The sequence below is a fragment of the Temnothorax curvispinosus genome, unplaced genomic scaffold (genome assembly GCF_003070985.1).
Source record: "Temnothorax curvispinosus isolate PA1 unplaced genomic scaffold, ASM307098v1 QBEX01009969.1, whole genome shotgun sequence".
NCBI classification, from domain to species: domain Eukaryota; kingdom Metazoa; phylum Arthropoda; class Insecta; order Hymenoptera; family Formicidae; genus Temnothorax; species Temnothorax curvispinosus.
In genome coordinates, this window is record NW_020219749.1 from 109,269 (window position 1) to 129,421 (window position 20,153).

Below are 20,153 nucleotides of genomic sequence, written 5' to 3' on the forward strand. Positions count from 1 at the left end.
GATTGCAGGATGCATCAAGGAACAATAATTATGCAAGTTCCTGAGTATTGTCGTTTAAAATTGCAAATGTCGGACATAAAGCCGCGAAAAGCCTTTCTCCGATTCCGATACAAGATTCCCCGTCAGAAAGGAAAGAAAAAGGAAAAGGAGGTGGTAGAGAAGGGTAAGATGGGGTAAGACTGAATCGCTAAGGAGATGACGGGCAAAGAAGCGAACGGTCAAGCCTTTTTGCGCCGAGCGAAGTCTCTTTATTACGCGAGGGAATCCGCTTTGTTTTCGCCGACGCCTCGAGAGTCGCGAAAAAGAGAATCGCGGAGTAAAAAAGGAAGAAAAGAAAGAAAGGAGAAGAGAAACGAAAAGAAACGCGGTAGGAATGCCACTCGCGCTCTCGCAGTCTCGGCGGAACTTCGCGCGTCTTGATGGGAATTGGAGAAACTGAAAAATGAGCAGAAAACGGAACGGCAAAAAACAGCGGAAAAGGCAACTCACGCTATCATGTCGATGTGTTCGATAGGATACAGAAAAGGATTTGTTTCCCGCTACTTTAAGGGATGTTTTCGTGCACAGACATTAAAGAGATATGCAACTGTTACATCCCGACCGCTGATGGAACGAAAAATCGATGTCGAATGTTCGTTTTGGTTGAATCGAAAAATAAAACAGCGCCTCAGAAAAAAACATTATTTGCAACGTCAATCATTATTTGTATGTAAACTATTTAGGCGATCAATAATTTCATCGTATATCCTACATCTTCGACACGCCACATCTCAATAATAAACGCGTCAATATTCGCGAATACGCATTCGTGAAACGCGAGGCCGCGCGACGAGAGATAAGAAATTTTTATCACGCGCGACATCGCATTAGTGCCCGTCCACAATAGGTGTTTTAAGCCCTAAACCTTAAGAAATTGTTCAATCACAGTTGAATTTGAGGAGAATAATTGACTGTGATTGGTCAATTTCTTAGGGCTTAGGGCTTAAAACACCTATTGTAGATGGGCACTTAACGTGCGCTCGTATCGGAACTTCCGGTTACCCGAAATGCGTCTCGTCGTCGTAGGAATCGCCCGTTATCCGCGGACTCTTCCTCTGTCCCAGTCATAAAAGTACTTCCTCTACAGTCGGAAGAGAAGAAAGAAGAGGTGGGACGGACGAACACACACACGCGACCGGCCGGACCGCGGGGGACACTAATCGCGATGGGCTTAACGAGTGATAAAGCCCGGGCTCGTGTGTCCATCGGGTAAACGTTGCTGGTTCCCGCCAGTCGTAAACTCGGTTTAAGTGGAATCGCCACGACGAGGAAGTCCGCAACGTTTCGCCAGCCACAGGGACGAATCGACGCGAATTATTCGTCAGTTTCCACTAAAAACTATTCGTTCTGCACCATTTTCGCTTCTGCATAAGGAGAAAAGCTTTTAATTGCGGTGAATATTAGGTAATCGAAAAAAAATTAGCGAGAGCGACGAAGCAAAAGTGTAATCTGATAGTCCGCGACAGCAACGTAGAAAAATGATCAAATTTTATTGTTATTTTTTATTTCTTATTTAGTTGATTACTTTATTCAATTCTTGTTATCCCCATTCTCTAAAAATTCATGTATAGCTATTAAAAATCGCCCATTACTTTTGAATTCTGATTCTAGTAATAATTTTATATCGCCGATAAGAAATACACAGTTTTTAAAGTTATATAAATGACTGTAGACTCAAAATGTCGTATATATAAGATAAAATAATATAGCAAAAAAGAGTTATATTCTTCATCGTATTTCACGTGTTGGTTGCACGACTAGATCGTTCTTGATACAGCCCTGTTTGGCTACAGTATACGGTATATAAATGCAGAAATAGCTGGCATGAAATTCGCAGTGAATTACGCGGTATAGCGAATATACGGGAAATTTCAGCAATTTCGTCCGTACGAACATTAATCCGAGTAGACGTGAATTAGCAGAACCTTAACACGGTATACTGGGTGTTCCGGAAAATATTGAATCCGCAGTTAGTTAGATAACGTAATGATGAAGTAAAGTTCTCCATTTTAGTTATTATTTTATGATTTAAAAAAATAAATTACAAAATAGTCCAAAAAAATGTATTATGCTAAAAAATAGCAGACGATAAGATAGCTTTCATTCATAATAAATGAATATTTTATAGAAATTTGCAAAATAATTTATAAAAAATATATAAAATATAATTTTTAAGGAAAACTTTTCCTCGGAGCGCAAAGGGATGCAAGCGCATCTCTGCGCATCGGCTTGTGTCTCCACCTCGTGCCGAATCGCTACACTTTCGTTCCATCTGCCTCAGCCACTAGTTCTCTCAATTTTTTAATCAGTCATTGCGCTTGTCTCTCTCTCGATATCATACTGTGCATCAAAATACATATTCTCAAAATATCCCCGAAATATTAGTATGATTTTTCTGCTCAAAAATAAAAAAAACACAATTAAATAGAATTGTATATGCCATAACAATTTTGTATTTTTTTTTTACGCAATGTTTTCAAGCTTATAACGACAGCAAGTAAAATAACCCATTTTTAGCGATTTTAGTTTATACGGAATTATAAATATTAGCTTTTCGATGAGTTTGCATCTAGCTTTGGCAATTTTTTTTCAGGTGGTTATTTTTGGGAATAATAAAAGTTGAAAGCTCGATATACGTAAATACGCTCTCAGCAGCTTTTTTTATGTATGAATTTTTCCTGATTATTTATGTCTTGATAACTGAACATTATTTCTCGTTTGCATCACGGCTGCTCTCACACGATGTTGAAATAGATATAAACTTGCGAACTATACTTACAATCAGTTATACAGTTTATAGCTAAAGTCGTCGTTCATCGTTATTCTGTGACTCGGAAGTAGAAGTAGAATAGCGTTGCGTGTGTTTATTGTAAATTTTTCTATCATCAGATCAAAGGATAAGATTGATTGTTTAGCTTTCGGAACAGTGAATTATCTTTGTGATTATTCACAGGAATGTAATGTATGTATGTATAATGTATTTTTGGAATCGTTACTTGCGGAACATAATTGCAAATTAAAATTTCCGAAAAACTATTGATTCTATGTAAGAAATAAAATTTTCGAAGTTACGTTTCTTATCGACATTTACAGTAACTGCAAAATCAATTTTTTAGATTTAGATATTTTACGATATGTATAAATGTATTAGAACCGTGAAAGACAACGTAATCGACGAATATCTCGTCCGGAAAAAATCCGTTTAGCGTTTTTAGTTTAAAGGCGCTCCATTCAGCGTACCAACGCGCGCCGTTTCTTCGAGGATTTTCTTCCCGCGGAATAACGACTGAGCGATATGCGGGAACGACGTTGTTTTCAATCCGCTCGTTGGCCGTCAGGAGCTATCAGGATGATTCCGGCGTCGTTGGCTAAATCGCTTTTGGCACCGAGCGTCGAGCACAAAGAGGATAGTAATTTTCTACACGAGAACGCGCGCACTCTATATCTCTACGAGGACACCGGCTCGATATCACGTTCGGGGAAGACTGAAATAAAGTAAGCGCCGCGAATAAGAAGGCCGCGGGACATACTCGCATTTTCGCCCATGGGCACCCCCATAACTGTCCCTAATAACTGTCAGCCGCAGTCGCACTTATAAACTCCCGGATCCGGGATTCCTCCGGCAGCGACGAGATTAATCCCGAGCTCACCCACCCCCCCCCCCCCCGTCCGGCCAAGTACGTTTGCGTCGTAACTCTCTTTAATCCAAGGATAGAGTTTGTGGCGCGAGAAAGGTGCGCCATTTCTTTCTATATCGCTAAAAAAGAAATCTGGACTCGACGAGATGCGAACTCGGCTAACTAACTTCCGTTCCTTCGTCGCGTGACGTTATTAATTCTTATCTCAGGAGCTGGATTGTGCGATTACTTTCTTTTTTCGAGAAAGGAAGAATGTAACGAAAATCGTATCACCAGTGTAACGTTCTGTTATTTAGACGCGCAAAATTAATTTTCCGTGTCTATCTTTTCGCGAAGCTTACGATTACTTCCATCGAATTCTCACCACCCGCTTCGCTACTCCATTTTTCTCTCTGCTTTTCTACTTTTTTTTTTACTCGTCGGATCATACCGGCATTCTCTACGCTTCTCCCTTTTTCTTCCTAGTGTCTGGCGCGGTATTGGATCCGGACGTAGAGCTATCGTGTTACGTTTACCGCGAAAAAATTCCGGTCTCGCCGATTCGATCAACCTGCCGCGAGGACGGTGCGCCACACGAAACGCCAAAAAGATCATTACGGAATCCTGCGGGAATCGTGTGTCGTTCACAGAAGTAAAAATAGAAATCATCCACGCGAAGAGCAAACAAGCAAATACTACAAACAGTACGAATTGCAATGTGTTTAGAAATCGATGAAATAATACAATCTTGATATTATAAATATATAATTTGTTGATTGAGATTATCCAGCTCCTTTAATTCTTCAATAAATTATTTTTTAGAGATTTTTGAAAAAATTGTTAAAATTTATGATCGTTTATATATATTATATAAGTAATGTTTTTTAATTTTATCTTGGTTACAATTATAAAATTAATCTAAAGCACAATAGGTCTGTAAAAATATTACTTGATCTTGTGCATCTCAAGAAATTCATGCATTTTAATTCGATAATATAATATATGCTTACTGTAAGGCGTTATAGAGAAGAGAAATTTCTATCGCCAGAATATACTCAGGAAAATAACAAGTACGCGGCACTTGATTCGATGGAAGTTGTAACGTCCGTGGAGATTTTCGCGGATTTTGAGCGCGTAGCGTATGATACTTGTATCGAGAAACTCGTGTCGGGACGTAAAATTCAATCGGGATGCACTCGAGGAAATAACAAGAAGTTGCGATGTGACTTGATCGAGGATGTAACGCGTGTAGCGATCTTTGCGGTTTTCCATACATACATTATAAAACACTGCATTTTTCTACGAAAAAAGTTTTCAAAATAGTTAAAAAATAATAAACTGTAATGTTGATCAGATAAAGAACGTATTTTTGAAGTATCTCCTTTCGGAGTAGAGAATTGAAGCGAAACTAATTCACAAGAAAGATTCCTGTCACTCGATGTGCTTGATGGAAAAACAAGAAGCGGTTGCAGCACAAGTCGAGCGTAACGTAAGATTTTCACCGTTTTCGGAAACGCTACGGTGAGACTACGCCTGTACTCGTCGACGAGGAAAAATTTTCGTTGCTCAGACGCACTCAAGGAAATAACAAGAAGTCGCGATTGGAATCGGTCGAAGGTGGAAAGCGGCGCGAAAACGCTCCGCGAGGTCGACGAGAAAAAGTTCTGTGGCGAAAAATGCATCTCGTGGAATTAGCGGGAGAAAACAGAATCGGACCTTGTGTAGGTCTCGTCTCACGTGCATGATGTAACACGCGGCAAAAACGACAATTTCTCGGTGAAATCGTAACGTGTACTCCACGTGAATTTACGATAAGGTTCCCGCGACTTTATTGAATTTTCCGGAACGGCGAGACATCCCCGATTCTGAATTCCGTCCGACCGTCGAGATTTTCCTGCGGCGCAAGATGCCCCAGGACGCGCGCGGTCGATGAAAAGTGCAAGTACATGCGAAAATCGCGACCACGATGCGTTAAAACCTCGGTTCGCCGATATTCCCGGCACCTCGAGCGGCAGTAAAATTTTATCGCCTGCCTTGGCTCTCCCTCGGGGAAGCGTGCCTTCCCGAAACAGTGAGCTAGGAAACTGTGATTTTTATCGAGTCCGCAGCGTCAATCGAACTGATAACACAAAATTATTTATTTTTTCTTTATGCATTTATTTTTATTACTATTATTATGAAATAATATCTGATCAATTTGCTGTTTAAATTAGTCAACTCATCGTAATACGATGAAAAATAAGCGGCTAATGTATCATTGCAATGTAAATAAATCTACACTCACGTGTATTATATTATACATATTATTATTATAGTTGATAAAAAATTGGAAACTTCGAAATGAAATTCATACTTATTGTTTTCATTTACGTTAATTCTTTTCTTGTAACATGTCACTCTAATGTTTTACATTTTCTGAATTCTGGAGACATATTTTCGATCTAAATTATTAACCCTAGAATCCATGACTGGGGTCGATTTCGACCCCAGGCGAACTTTGAACTACGCTCCTGAGCTAGCGAGTGACATTATCGACTCAGGACCTGAACCATAATTCATTTCAACTTTCTAAAAGTAGGGTTATGTCGGGCGCAGCGTTAGTTGTTCGCTAGCAGTGAAGTAGCACAGTCGTAAAGCGGGCGTGGGGTCGATATCGACCCCAGTCGTGACTTGCCGTTTGAGTTTCGTCACGGTAAGCTAATTTTATTTTTTCGCTAGAATCAATATATATCATGTATTATTACGTAATCTGAGCATAAATAGTCATAAATATTATTTAAGACGAAATATCACACAATTTAGTCGGTAAAAATCCCGTTGCCTAAGAAGATTGACATTTCGCAGAAAATGGCTGGGCGATATAATGTTTCATTTTTTTCATATTTTTTACTATTTTGTATCAAATAAAAATGAAATAATACTTAAAATACAATTTTTTATGGTTTTTTCATCGACTTTTTCCGTATTTCAACTTTGCGAATTTCTTCATCTTTATAGTCCCAAATAAATATACTTTTTGAACAGAACATAGCGATGACAATTTTTTTCTAATAGTCTAATGTGTCCTCTTTAAAACCCCGTTTGAAATTTTAAAATCGGTTGATTACAAAAAAAGATACAAATTTTTGTTTAAAAAAAGAGGTTTTTGCTGATTTTCTGCGTTTTTCAGTCTTTAAATGGATTTTTCACTAACTAAACTTGAGTAAAATTAAATTTACCGTATACCATTCTCTTCGTTATTAAAAAACGAAGAAATTCATGTAGGTTTAAAGGCCCTTTATTTCTGTAGGACCGGTTTTACGATCAAATAAAGCGTGGGGTCGATATTGCCCCCAGTCATGGATTAGAAGGTCAAAAAAATGTATCATGGATTCTAGGGTTAAGATTATCGACAAAAAAAAGCTCGTTACTTCACCGGGAGGATCTCGCAGCGCGAAATGTCGCAAATCCGCGATCGATCGAGCGATAATCTACGCGGAACGGGTCACTCATCCGCGCGAGGTGAGGCCCCTCGCGATGGAAATCGTCGCTCGTCGAGATGCTTTTAGGAGCGGATTCGAGGTAATCCTCTTTGCGCCGGGTTGCACGAAAAAGGAAGACAGCAACGATGGTGGAGGGAAGATCCGTTCCGAAAGAAAAAAACAAAAAAAAAAAAAACGGAGTGCGTTCTTTACGCTCCGAAATTCGCCACGTGACGCACGCGTAATTCGCACTCCGAAGTAGGAAAGAATATTTTTAATTCTTTTTTCCCCTTATTAAAAAAAAAAGGTTCTTTCTTCCCAAAACCGTATGCCCTCAACAAAAACGAAACCGCATGCAATTACGAGCGTCCCTTTCCAGATACCTTTATCCCGAGAATCGCAGCTACTGCCTTTCAAAAGTTTCAGTTCGCATTTTGTTTAAACGGATTGGGCGGCACTGTAACGTTAAACACGTAATCCCTTTAATCCTCATTATCATTCGAACTAAAGTTAAACACTCTTGTGTTACACCGCTGTTAAAAATTCATACCTTTTAAATAATGTAATTAGTTTCTTGTGCATCAACCTGGAGTTTTCATATTTTATACGTTTTCAAAACTTTCAGACACTTTCACCGTTTTCCTGGTATTATTCACAATCAGTATACCAAAGACATTTGATATTCTTTTATTTTTTTTTAGTTTGCCCAGTCATATTCTCGGTTGAATTACTTGTTCTATTTTCTTCCACACTATTTGTTTGCTATTTATCGACGAGAATACGAGCTGATTATTATCAAAGTCAGATACGTTTCACGTATCTTTCGAGATAAGGCAAGGGCTTATCCATCTTTGTTTTCCCTAAGTTTCCGAACAATAACGATGACGACGATGACGTGGTAAACGTGCGCAGCTTACCTTAGAAATCCGGCTGCGACTGCGGTGACGAAGTTGCCGATTCGCTACGAGCGCATCTCTACTGCGGACGATTTTCCGTGCGCTCGATTTCAGTTGCGCGACACTTTTTCGCGAGCGACGTGACAGAGAGCCCTCTGCCCTCGCTACCACACGAACAACTCGCTGATAACACTAATCACACAAATCGTAGAAGAAAATCGCACGACACTCTTCACTTGGCGATATTCCATTCGTCGATCCTCGCACGTGAAATATCTGCCGATGGTCTCCCCGAAGTCAATGATGCAGTTGATGATGAAGCTCCGCGGACGATACAGCGAGAAGTGTAAAGCCGCATGCGGCAGTCATATGCAGCTCCGAAGAAGGTAATTCCGCCCCGTTTGCAGTGTCGCGAGATACTCTTCAAATCGACACAAAGGGTCGTCTAGTCGCCTCCCTTCGTCGTCACGAAGGGCAGTCGCCAACTCCGCGCTTGCTGAGGTCAGTAAACCCCGACCGGCGGCAAAGTGTCGGGCACTTTCTCGCTTGTCTCGGAAAGACGGGGAAAAACTCACGACGGAACTCTCGCACGGCGAACGCACTCGAGAGAGACGATGCACTCGCGACGAGCTCGACCGTTTTCTTTTATCCTGAGAAGACGCGCGTTATTGCGATATCGTCGAAGGCACCGAACGTGGTTTTCACTCGCGAATTTTCGCACGGATCTTGTAAACCACCTTGCAGCGTATATTGTTGTTTCTCTCCGCTTGCTCCGGGAGAATTTGGGAGATCCGTCCGGAGGTGTGGATGATCCCGAACGAGTTTGCTCACAACCGAGTCGATTCCTCACGTCCGCGTCGAAATTGGCGAAATTCGCCGGATTGTCGGGAGCGGGCGGAAAAAGGGATTCTTCCTTTTGCCCTAGTGAGACGTGGAAAATCCAGTCGAGACGAGCAACCAGGTCGAGTTTCCAGCTTCCACCTCGGGATATCATCAAGCGCGTTGAACACAACGCGAGTTTCTCGCCGGGAAGATCCGTTCACTCACGATCACGAATTTTCGCACTCGACCGGCGGCGCACGAGACTCCTCTTCGGTTATTTCTCGCCCGCGTACCACCGCGCACTATTTCCTCTTTCACTCAATTTTCACGCTCACTTCGGCGACGTGTCGAACCTCAGCACTTTTCGTTTCCTTTTCGCTGCACAAAATATTCTCCCTCTAATGGGAGGCGAGGAAACGAAAATTCTGCCAAGTTCTCACTCACTAGATTACGAGGAATATTAAAGACGCTGCTTATTTATTCCACTGCGTTACTCCGATCGACGATGATGTTGCAAAAATCCGTCGAGGATGCTCCAAAACTTCACTCGCGATTCGATTCGATTTCGTGGCGCGCAACGCTCTAAATCGCTCTAGATTCTCGAGTTTATCGTTGCCTACCGTCGCGAGCACTCTCTCTCTCTCTCCCCTTCTACCTCTCTCATCGTCAGAACGACCGTCGCTTCATGGCCGCGCGCGGCACACTGTTGCTCCATACGATCGTCCGCCGCTTCGAGCTCGGTCGCTCGTCGCTCGCTCCCACCAAGACCGCCACGATTTACCCTACCCTGCAAGACCACCCCACCATGTGCCACTGCGTTGGCGACCCCCTCTCCGCGATCCCTTTTCTGAGTCGCCCGACTCTTCCTCTTTCTTCGGGTGCGTGTGGACTCTTTTCACGAGGGTGCCGGACACACAAAACCCACGGGAGGAGGGGCGAATAGAATACAGAGCGCGGGGAACAGGCAACGCGACGTTTCGTCCTCTCGACGCACATGTACACGAGAAGAAGAGGGGACGAGGGGATGGAGAGCTCGAATTTGTACGCTGCTCCGATTCGTCCTCTCGGGTTTCGGGTTCTGGGTAGGCCCGTTGTGTTATCCCGATGATTCCTTGATTGTTGGATTTGGCTTATATGAAAATATTTACTTGTTTTTATCGTCTCCAGTGGGCAGTAGAATTTTTGTTTAGGAGTTTGAGCGATAATAAATACTAATGTGACTACTTTTATTATATAAATATAGAAATCAATTTCTTCTCGAACGTGATGTAGTTATGAAGACGATTAAGTGTCACAAAATTCTGCAAATTTACGTCACACCACTAAGTTTGTGCATTTGTTTTTCTCTCATTAATTTATACAAAATTAAAAGAATCAAATTATATAAGAATTTCATATTTTAGAGTATCACGTAAGCTTGACTGTTTTTTGTGGAGACTCAAAGCGATATACTTGGGTTGGGATTAACTTTCCGCGTATCGTGTTTCGTGGTCGATCTAGTTTGGTGTCCTTCAAGCCAGATGCATTATTCGAAGGATCATTCTACCTGCCTGCACAGTGGTGCCCTCTTAATCGTGACAGGATTCTGTTATGTACAGAAGGGTTTCGTAATAGACACGCGAATAACATCTTAAAGGTTCATTATTAAATATAAAATCTATAACTTACTATGAATAAAAAAAAATACGGAAGATGATCGAAAGACGATATGATCGCATAATCTTCCTGTTATAGCAACGTTATTTTGTCGTAATATTTGTTACCAATTATTTAATAAAAAGCAATTAAAGTGATAAAAAAAATATGGCCTATTCTCTCGTCCTATTTTCTCCCTATCTGCAATAAGAACACGAGACATCTCTTGAAAACATAAATTTGTTGTGCAACGTCTGAATTATCGCTCGCATTCAGAGACGCGAATGTGCAACGGTCCCAGAATGCGCCTCCGCGTGCTGTCTTTCCGTCGTCGTGCTGTCTTAGAGAGCGTAAGGGAACGCGCGAGTTTACATCTTGCCGACGGTAGTCTCGTGCCGACGGGTTTGCACAATGAAGCGGAGCCACCGGTAAGAACGACAGAGCATTTCGTCGCAGAATTCTGTAAATAAGAGACGGTGCGCAAGAGCGGCGATGACGACGACGACGACGATAGTGACAACGTTGTCGTCAGAACGGCGTTTTACATTAGACGCAAGTATCAGACGAATGCCAGTTCAAACAAGGGAACTCGCGTCGTCGCGGGAAAACGCACTGATCCCGCGACACAGCGATTCGTGTCGTTCCCCGCGCGTTTCCCGCGAGAATCTCCTCCCCGGTCGACGAATCCGGGAACGATCGATCGTCGAAAGACGACTCCCACGGGGAGCCTAATCGACTGGCCGCGTTTGACGCCACCTCGCCTAATCTTCTACGTTCTAGAAAAGTTTTTCCGCGTCGTCCGTGCTGATTCCTCCACGAGAGACCGTAAAAGAACCTACTGCCTACTAAGTGATATCGATTGCGCCACGTTGCACTTTCGAGCTCGCGATGCATAACGGATCACGTAACCGATAATGATCGCTTTGCGCCTTGCTATACGCGTTGTAATTACCCTGCAAAACATGGGTGATTTAAAATGCACCCATAAAAAATAGTTTGGTGCAGTATTGAATGGTAAATTTGTAATCTTGGAAAAACATAACGGGCTGTTATTGTAATTACTGGATTTCATTTCTTTCTCTTTTCTGCTTCTAATGAATTCATTTTTATGATACTAATTCGATACTAGAAATAAAATCTATTAAAATGAATGTCTTTCTCTATACATGTTGGAGATAAAAAGAGACCAATTCAACGACTTTAAAGATTATATATTCTATAATGATAAATCTTCCCAGAATTCGTCTATCTCGTTTCGTGTATTTTTATAGGATAAAACGTTTTATTACACCCCATTATAAATAAGTATAATATCCATTCTATTCATTTTAATAATCGATTTATCGATATTTGCGTCTCTCGGAATTTCACAATGTTCGCGCGGAGTTAGGCGACGACGTAACGAAGCTCGCCGACCGATGTGCGCTCTTCTTATCTGAAGACCGCTTATCAGGCCGGCACCTCAGGCGCGCAGGAAGTCGGATTAGATGGACGAGGTAACGGAACGTCCGTCTTCTTATCGACGCGGCGGAAATCCGTGGATCTCCGCGGCGGAACTCGCGGGACCATAATTCGACGTATGTGGGTCATTTGGCTCTCGCGAGACAAGGAGGAGAACGTAGGTGAAAAGAAAGAACGAACGAAGGGGATATGCTCTGGACGGCGGATATGCAGCACGTGGACGGATATCCCCGGCGCGGGCGCGCTCGGGAGACCAGAAACGTGCCCGAGCCTTCGACGCGTCCGTAATATTACAGGATCCCCGCCGGCAGAGAGGACGTGTCAGAGCAGAAACGTGTCAGAATGACCATTACTCTTGGGAAGAATAAAGAATTGTGGAAGAAGAATTTTATCCCCGCGCCATATGATACGATTTTTCATAGTTTTTATTTTTTCGATTTCGCGCGATCGTTTTCCCACCGCGATCGTTCTCTCTCTCTCTCGCGCGCGCGCGAAAAGCAATTCTCGCTTCGGAGCTGCGAGACGTTTGCGGAACGAGTCGCGAACAAACATTCGAAGGAAATTTATTTTATTGCTCGTATCGCAGGTATGCTTGCGCAATTTGAGAATAATATACAGAGCGGACGGAAAAATCGCCTCAAATCTTTCGTTTAATTTCTGCGAACATGAATTACAAACGCGATTCCAGCTGAATGCAGCAATAAGATTTCGCTCGCATTCATCGACAAGGAAAACAAGAGATTACGTTACAACGGGATTCATTATTACAGACACGCGTGACACATTCTAAATCGAAGCGCATAGTCATGCAAAACAAAATTTACGTAATAGCGGGATACGAGGTACTTTTTGAAGACGATCCCCGTCCCTCAACGCATAATCCACCTTTGCAACGTATTTAACGTGCAAAAACAAATACGCTCACATATGAGGACCCCTAGGAGCTTCGTTCTATACGCGACGAGTATCCCGTCTACAATGCATGCCATTTCCATAATTATTAGCTCTTCTACGCACGACCTACTTTCTCTACATAATGCCACACAGTTTCCGTGTTATCTTATTTTCTTTTAGGGACTCTTCAAAAAAATGCATATATATGACTTTATAAAAAAAAAAGAAGATTTATATGTATATGTCTTATTTATAATCATTCACGTATCATTTAATATATTAATATTGTAATCCTCGCTAATAGTTAGTCATTTGGAAACGTCTCCCCGCACTATCATGACCTTTTCGTTATTCTATCCGAGAACTACCGTGCGCACGTTTTCACCCCCCGGAAACCGAACGAACGGCCGTACCACGTCGCGACGAAGGGAACGGTAAAAACGAACGAACGAACGAACGAACGGGGGTTACCGGCTGTGTTATACAATCGTAACGACGCGGTGGATGGAATTAATTAAACGCTGCCGCTCCTCGTCCCCTCAGACCCTGCCGTTTCCCATCGCCACCACCGCCGCCGCCACCACCGTCGTCGTTGCTGTATTTACTCGGTGGGCTTTGAGGATCGAATTGCAGGCGCCCCATGAGTGAGTGAATGAGAGAGAGAAAGAGAAAGAGAGGAGGAGGGAAAGAGGGGGAGAGAGAGAGTAAGAGAGAATGAGTTTCGTTGTTTGTTCCCCTCCTCCGCACCATACGACCGACCGTACACCGTCTTCCACCGCTGTTGTCCCCTCTGCTCGTCCCTCATTGCTCCCGGCGTCAACCCCTTCCCAATCCGCGGCTGGTATTGCGAAACTATCGGCGGATATCCGCAAATACCGCGGACGAGTATTTGGAGGACGAGTGTTTTGCGGGGTGGAGGGTTGGGGAGAGGGAGGAGGATATAGGATGGGGCCCGGCTACTCATCGCCTGCTGGCCGGCGGCATTGAAAACTTCGTCAAACGAGGCCGAAGACGGGTCTCGGGATGAGGAATTCTTGGAAAGGAGGGGAGGCGCGGAGACGAGGAGATGTATTTACCGAGCAGTTTGGGATCAAATCGCCCCTCGAAAGAGGACTAAGCCGCACATATAGAAAAGTGGACAATGGTGGACATAATGTCAAAGCCAGCCCGACCAAATAGAGCTGAGCTTTACGAACAAGTTGACGATTCATAGAATTAGTTACGTTGACATGCTCAGAAATTATATCACGTTGGTGGTTAGCATCGAATGCTAGATGCTAGGATGAAATCACAAGAATAAAATAGATGTTTAATATTAAACAAGCAAACGATGGACAATTACGTGACTTTGACAGAATAAATGCGGTAGAAAAATACGAAGACGAGAACATACGCAGATATGTTAAAGGATACAATATTATACGGTTATATTCGATGCATGTCAGATTTATTAAATGTTTAATGAATTCAATGGAATCGAATAAAGTGGGTGTATAATAGGCAGACAGCTACAGAGGGATGGACGGATACAGGAAAAGAGAAAGAGGACGCAGTCGGCTGCGAATATCGGCGCGTTAGCGCATCAGGTCGATACTCCCGGCCCGTTGTTCTCGAAGACATGCCTTCGAAGAACGTGTGGGTAACTTAGGAGCTTTGTTGGCACACGTGAAGTATCCTGCGAGCGTGCTAAGAATGCCGCAGGTCGGAAGTTATGCTCCGGTTTAATGGATCTGCTCTGGCTGGCAACGCGAAGAGCCCGATGAGAAATTTTCCCCAACTTTCGAACCCGCGGACGCGCCCTCCCCCTTACCCCCGATCTCCGGCTAAATCGCGCTGAAAACTTCCGCTTCTCCGACACTTGAAACCTGTAAAAAATCTATACTGCCTTTACTCTTCCGTAGTCGCGGTCGCCTCGCTGTTATATATCGGTCGTACAAAATAAAATAAAACATTGTTGAAATATCGATCACGAACAAATATTATTTGTCGTGCAAAATACGTGTTTCTAGTCTAAATATATCATTCTTTCGACAATCTAACGAACCGTTTCCGAATCAGAAGTTCCTTTATTTTCTTCCTACGCTCGATAAATGTACCGTCACCAAATCCATCGTTCCATACCTTGGACGTTATCGATAGCTACGTGTAACGGGATAATCGCGCGATGAAATATTATCGCTCGATGCGTCTCTCCCGTCGTGTTTCGTTCGCCAGCCGACATGTTTTCCTCGCTAACGAGGAAATGTCGATGGAGATAAAAATTTCGTCATAGATATCGCACGACCGCAGGTGCGGTTGATGAAACGACGGGGGTACCCGGGCGTTGTCGGTGATACCCGGCGTCCGCGTCGGTGTCAACGGCGCGACCTCGGGCCAGCCGACTGCAAATATTACTACGTCGCGTCAGATCGCCGCCGCTGCTACTGCTACTGCTCTCATCCGCGCGCGTGTTGGCGTTTCCCGAGGGATATTCCCGGGCATGTATGCCCGAAAAAGCTCCCATGTTTATGAAACTACTGACCGCCGAGCCGCGCCGCGGGCGAGAATCGACGGATTCGACGCCGACAATTCACTCGATCCCGTATGAACGGCGTGGAGACACGTCGGAATTAATTTGAGAGTAATCGATTCGAGAATTCGAAGGTCGTCACGGCTGAATTGTGGTTAGTTCGACGTTCGTGCGTGTATGTTTTATCGATAATCAATCGAGAGTCCATGGAAATGCCCTATGGAAAACCTTTCTTCACTTTAGTGATAGGGAGATCTATGAAGGGCGAGATCTGCGGAATTGAGAATGGATGTGATTTAAGAATCTATAAAAAAAAAGAGGATCCGAATGCAGAGAGATCTGGAATTATGAAAATAATATGAAAGGGAGAAATTTGAGGTGAAAAAACTGGATGACAATGAATATTTAAATGATAATGGATGTTAAAAACTTACGAAAATACAAATGAGAGACATGTGATTAGAAAAAATATACGTATATAAGCATTGGAAGGGGACATACTATTAAATTACAGTTTAGACGTGCAAGTGGCTATGCTTTATTATTTGAGGTCCTTTTGTACGAAAATTCTGAGGTAGCACTAAAGCCACACACGCACACACATACACCAAACACTTCATTAAAATTGAAAGCGATAGTGCGATGGGTAAGTACGATAATTCAAGGGACTAGCGCCGGTCGTAAACGCTGGATAGAGAAGAATAATGTGGGATAATGGTAGTGCTGTTTAAAAACAAGATAATCCCTCTTTTTCCCTGAGGAGGAGAAGGTGCATCGGTGGCGCCTGACATAGACGTCGAAAGCTTTTTTGGAAGCACTCGAGGCGTGCCTTGTTTGCCGACGGCCACCCCGTAAGGTGATGCAGCGAATTTCCCGAGTGTTTGTTAAACATCCTCGTCGCCTGTGTGCTATCCTGACGCGAGTATACTTTTCGTAGCCTTTCGCAAGTCGCCGATACTACGCCGTTAATGTATTCTAAACGGGTGAGACTCTCGCGGCGGAAAAAATAGAATGTACCATCGAAGATTTTCGACTCGAGTCCGACGATCCGTGACAAATTCACAAGGTATAAATCTCAATCATAGATCTAAGAATTTTGTGGTACCTACATTCGTGCCTTTGTTGTCTAATTCGTTCTCGTAGCGAATATTTATGTTTTTATTTATTAGAATTCTAACATCAATTCAATCAAATAATAAGTTATACGATCTTATAAATGTACATGTATGATATATGTAATATTATAATAAAATTATTGATAATAAATATTTAAAGTAATATGTGAAATAAGATGTTTTCAGTGAAATTACCTTATATGGTACAAGCAAGAATACGAGCATAAAAATTTCAAGTTATTGGAAAAATAGGTGTATATAGATTATCTACGAGCGATGATACATCACCGATGAGCAAACATGAGTAATCTTTGATTCGTTGACAGATGCTTTGCAGCTTTGTTTAATCTACTTCAAAAATATCTCTAAGATAGCCATATCTCCCTCGTCAAAAGTCACAAAACTTGTCAAAGTATATCAGAGTGATATCCCAGGCAAATATTGACATGAACTTAAACAGTTTTCTTTTTCAAAAATAGTTCGAATAACAAATCACATAAATTATAGCAATAAAAATAATTTATCCCGACTTTGTGTTGAACTAGTTTTATTAAAAACTTTTTTAATCAAAGTTTTACAAAATATGTCTTAGATGCTATGTTGTATCATAATTAGAGGTAAAATCATTATATGATTTCAACGAGTCGCATTCGAACCACATCTTCAGGTGGAAACTGGCCGATAGAGGCATCGACACGGCGTGCCAAACGAGCCGCATGTAAATCTTTTTCAATTTATTCAGGCGAAAGCTCTCTCTACATTCGGGCCCCGCCTTGTCGGGGCTTTCCCTTCCGGCCACGGCTTTTTCGACGCTGATCGTCGTCGCTCGATCTGATTCACCGATGCTTCTCGGTGTTTCACGTCGACCCTTTCGCGTTCTCCCCTTCTCCCTGAATAGGAGTTTGCTGTAACGCATTATCAGACCGTTATCGGTCGATGAACTGCGTGACTAACAAGAAGTAGTCATCGCACTAGACTTTCTATCACCAAATGATTTTTTAAAGCACGCTTAAATTTTATGAGCTAGAAATATAAATATAATGAACCATTTATTTAATCGTAATTAAGAGCGGGTCGTCAAGAGGATATCCGGTGATTTCGAAATATTTTGCATATCTTCAAATATAGATATTCAGAGATTCAAGGTTCTTAATGTAAAATGACGCATATGAACAAGCAGGAATTAACCTGACGCTGCTAAATATAAGTTTATTACCTCGCCTTAGACGCCTTATCTAAATTTATATCCCGAGAGTCAGCTCGCGATCCCCATTGATTACTTACGCGTTAAAATTAATAAAGGCTGCGAGAGCGGCAGGCAACACCCGACGACACCCGACAGTCTTTATCGATATACTCGGCGATCGCGCCGACGATGTTGGATACGAATTAAACGACACCCTTTGACCTGGCCTGCGCCCCCTGCGTCGCAGGTGTCTACGTACGGGAGAGCCTCGGTTCACTGATTTATGGTGCAAAAAGAAATCCCCGGCGTAGGTGGACGATGATTTATCGTTCGGGAATAAATTGCGGATACCTACGGCTGCCAGAGGTCGTCACTCCATACATGAGGACGGCACGCGGGAGAGACAGAGGGAAGAGTGAAGCGCGAGAAGGGAGGAGAGGGCTGGAAAAATCAGACGGAATTCATAGTTACGATCGACGGCGGCGGCGGTTGTGCATACCAACACACATACATATGCACACGTATACGGGAGGGAGGGAGGACGGTTTATAAATTTCTGAGACTCCCGATGAAACCCCGAAGCCTTGAACGCGGCGCGGATTTATCGCCAGATCCGTCGCACGCAGCCGCTTTCGCTGAGTCGCTCTTTTTACTTTCTCTTTTTTTCTTTTTCGATATTTTCTCTTTTTTTCTGCATGCTACGCACCCGCCGGAAACTTAATAAATCGCGAGCTTTTTGTTACACCCGCCGCGCCGCCGGCCAGGCGACGGTTTAGCAGTTTTATTCGCGCCCTTCGGGAGTAAATACTCCGAGGGTTTGTTTTAACGCAAGAATCTGCGATTCGATCGAATGTTTGCGCGGGTTACCTTCGTTAGGGATTGAAATGCCTGTTCTTGTTTCATGATTAAGAATAGGAAGAAATTGCATTACGCTCGTTACGAGAAATGCGTAATCTAATTGGAGTTTGAATAATCGATATTCTTCGTTAAAATAATGTTGGCAAAAGAGCGAAGGGATATTACATTGCACAAGCGTAATAATATTAAAATAAAAATTGATTCGTCGTTGCGTATAATTTAAAATATTTTAAATCCTATGTATAAATTATATACATTTATATGTATTGCACAATTGTAATGGTGTCAGACTGATAAAACGACAGATTTGTCCTCGCTTTTGTCCGAGAGAGAGTGAGAGTTTGATGCGAGTTGATGCTCCATTTAATTTAAAAATTCATATTAAGAAAAATCGGTTGTTGCCCATTTCAGAAATCCAAAGTCATGTTTTCCATAGTTTTCTGTTAAATGTGTAACTACGCGACTTCTATTTCTCTTGTGAGGCGATTCAAGTTATCGGGACGTAAACACGGGATGGCGATAACGTTTCTCATGCACGTCGGAAATGCCGCAGTATTTCGACCGAGCGCTGTTATTTTCGGCGCCGCGTATATACATTTCGATACTATACACACTCGTCCGCGAGAATTTAAAAAGCCAGATTCAGGAATCGCACGGCAGTGTTTTGCGGACGGACGAAAAACACGGCGGAATCGCCCGCAGAATGCATCGCCGACTCTCGCGACTGTAATTCATCCCGGTGCGCAATATGAAGTGGCCCTTATGACGAATGTCGAGTGCACAGGATATGCGAGCGAAAAGGAAAAATGAGAGTAGTGTCTTCTCCCTCCCCCCCTCGCTATCTTTCACCGATTTCGTCGGGGCACACGAGTGCGCTTCGAGCGAGTCGCGCGCTTTTTTTCGTGAAAAAAGATACCCGACGTTTCGTCCGTACGGTTGGCTGGCTCGAAGTTCTGCGGGCTGTTTTGCTTTGATAAGTTTTTGCTTGACAAATGTAACCGCACGAAAGATGCCGACTATGAACTCGGCGTTAACTGAACGTACGAAAAGATACTAATAAAATTAGACGTGGAATTGTAATACGACAAATCAATAGTTGACCGATTATATAGAAACCATAATAAGTTCGTATAGAACTGTTAAGAATAAAATATAGAGTATAATTTTAAATCGTATTTATGTAATACGCGCGTAATTGCGTGAGAAAATCATGAAGATATTTTTTCCACAGAGGATTGTTAAGAAATTACTTAAATAATACTGTAATATTATCTATATTGGCTGCATTCGGGGAGCGCGCTATTAGCGCTATTTGCTTATTCTATCCCTGTGTTACACCTGATGAGCGATAAAAATAGAATAATGCAATAGCGCTACTAATATAGCGCGCTCCCCGAATGCAGCCAGTGTCTACTTTCAATTGGTCAATTTAGGATAAAGATGAAGTATGGGAAAGTATATCTTCTGGGTTATTCATTAGTTCTAAGATACACAATATAGACCTAATGTAATTTCCCATGATACCTATAAAAGGCTAAAGCATGATTGACTTGTCCTCCATAAATTCTAACGATATCTGGAAAATTACACCAATTATCGTAACAACCTATTCTTCGCGTCGAAAACAACACGAATGCGTATAATGCCGAATCCTTGTTTC

General features: G+C 42.6%; 1 protein-coding gene across 2 annotated transcripts in view; it reads right to left on the bottom strand.

Annotated features, from left to right (window-relative positions):
• Nucleotides 1-20,153, bottom strand: part of LOC112459588 — a 336,860-nt gene that overhangs the window by 88,995 nt on the left and 227,712 nt on the right. Inside the window, exon 1 of one of the 2 annotated variants that reach the window (XM_025023766.1) lies at nucleotides 8,035-9,526. The exons of the other annotated variant lie outside the window; for it this stretch is intronic. The gene's annotated coding sequence lies outside the window, so the exon portion shown is untranslated. Of the gene's footprint in view, nucleotides 1-8,034; nucleotides 9,527-20,153 lie in introns of those variants that run through there. 2 annotated transcript variants of the gene reach the window in all.